Source organism: Oratosquilla oratoria, chromosome 10, assembly GCF_046742065.1.
Source record: "Oratosquilla oratoria isolate Oo_2021 chromosome 10, ASM4674206v1, whole genome shotgun sequence".
Lineage (NCBI taxonomy): Eukaryota > Metazoa > Arthropoda > Malacostraca > Stomatopoda > Squillidae > Oratosquilla > Oratosquilla oratoria.
The window spans coordinates 38,250,019-38,252,518 of record NC_134786.1 but is presented as its reverse complement, the minus strand read 5'-3'; positions in this window follow the sequence as shown (position 1 = coordinate 38,252,518).

The window sequence follows — 2,500 nt, the reverse complement described above, 5'->3', positions numbered from 1 at the left end:
AGGGGCCGGATTGACACAATCGATGTTGACGGATTCCGGCATACCATTCATCTCTATGGTAATCGTTTTCCTATTCTGCGTAGTACCTTGAAGGGGCCTTTGTAAGGTTGTCGTAGTGGTATCTTCACAGCGTCAATTCTGATGAACACGTGTGTGCAGGTATCGAGGTCTTGACTAACAAAAGTCTTGAAAGATGGCATACGAGGTTACACCGCTTGGAGAGAACGCATGTGGTCTGTCAGTTTTGCAGTGTAGTCCTGAAGATGACATGAAGTAGAGTTAGGGGCAGGGGCCAAGAGTTGACCAGGTAGCTTGAGGGTGATTCCGTAGATGAGTTATGGCAGAAGAATGTTGCAGGTCTGCTTTGAAGGACGTACGTATGCCCAGAAGGGCAAGAGGAGGGGCTTGCGACTAGTTGTCACGTTGGACTGAGGCTGTTAAAGAAGATTTTAATTGACAATGAAATCGTTCCACGGTGTCATTAGCTTGCGGATGGTAATTTGCAGTTCTGTTGCCCTGGATGCCTAGAATGTTCATCAATTTGTTCCACAGGTTGGACTCGAACTAATGTTAGCCAAGAGAGTAGCTTCAGGCCAACGTGTGAAACGGTCGGTAACCGTTAGGGAAGGGCAGTGGAACAACAAGATCAATATGCACACGTTCAAATCTTGAAGAGACTGAATTGAAGGTTGCAGTAGGAGAACGCGTGTGACGTAATACCTTCGAACGTTGATACTGTATACATGTGCGTGCCCACTGTCTGACGTCCTTATTGATGTTAGGGCAGGTGAAATATGATGACACCATCTTCTGGGTTGCTCGGATGCCAGGGTGAGAGAGGTTGTGCAGTTTATGGAAGACTGGCAGGTGATGATCCTTCAGATGAAAGGGACGGCTGGCTTCTGTAGAAACATCAGCGTAGATGTGAACGCCAATGCCTGGGAGTGGTATCTCCTTAAACTGGAACGCAGGGTTGCTCAACAATTCTTGTAGTTCTGGATCGGCTGTCTGGACGGCAGCAGTGGCAGCATAGTTGATAATAGAGGATGTAACAGCAAATATGTTGCGAGAAAGGGCATCCACTGGAGAGCTGTCGGTACCTTTGATATAGCGGAAGTCCGTGGTGAGCTGTGAGATGAAGTCAGTGTGATGCAGCTGTCGTGGGGAGCAGGAGGATTTGTTGCTGAGAAACGTGGTAGTGAGGGGTTTGTGGTCGGTGTAACCGTGAAATTTACGACCTTCCACAAAGTAGCGGAAATACTGGATCGCGTTGTAGATTGTAAGGAATTCTCTATCATAAACGCTGTATTTAGAATCTGTCTTGTTGAATTTCTTAGAGACAAAGGCGAGGGGTTTCCAACCACCGTGGACATGCTGCTGAAGGACTGTACCAATGCTAATGCTGGAAGTATCTGTGGCGATTGAAATGTCGGCGTCCGGGTCTGGGAAACAGAGTGGTATACGTCAGTGAGGGCTTCTTTAGCTGCCGTAAAGGCGTCTTTCTTTTCTGGTGTCCAAACTAAGGTGATGGATTCACCACGTTTACAGGGATTGATCATTGCATAGAGTGATTGGAGCAATAGAGAACAATGAGGGATGAAACGGTTGTTAAAAATTTACCATTCCGAGAAACTTTTTGAGTTGGCGCTGCGTGGTAGGCTTCGGGAAACGATGGATAGATTCACATTTGTCTTGGAGAGGTGCGATTCTGTGTGAGGTGACAGTGTGACCAAGGAAGGTGATGGAGGAAACACCAGATACGGATTTGTCAATGTTGATTTGTACTCCGTAGTTCTGCAGACGAGTTAGAACTTCCTGTAGTTGTTGTTTGTGCGTCACTGGGTCAGGACTGGGAATAAGATCATCGATGTATGCAAAGCAGAAAGGAAGGCCTCGCAGGACTTCGTCGATGAAGCGTTGAAAGGTTTGAGTAGTGTTTATTAATCCAAAGGGCATCCGTACATATTCAAACAAACCAAAAGGGGTAATAATGGCATTTTTCGGGATGTCCGTAGGGTGGACGGGGATCTGGTGAAAGGCTTCTACGAGGTCGATCCTAGAGAAGGTGCTACAACCGGAGAGTTGAGAGGAGAACTCTTGGATGTTGGGAACAGGACACCTGCCCTCAACGGTGCGCCAGTTGAGAGCACGGTAGTCTCTACATAGTCGTAAGTCACCATTCTTCTTAGGGACTATGTGAAGTGCACTGGACCAGTTGCTGGAACTAGGGCGGATGATGCCTTGGCGCATAAGTGATTAAAATTCTTGCTTTGCTATTCTTAAACGCTCGGGAACTAAGCGGCGAGCCTTGGCGTGAGTTGGTGGTCTAGTAGTTTCAATGAAGTGAGAAACGTGATGTTTGACTGGAGTTGTGGCAGAATATGGATGTGTCAATGTTGGGATGGACTTCAGCAAGGAGGAGAACCAATTATTAGACTGGATGACAGCAATGCGTATGCTTTCGCCAGGTACATGCTGTGAGCTCGATGTGACGGAAGTG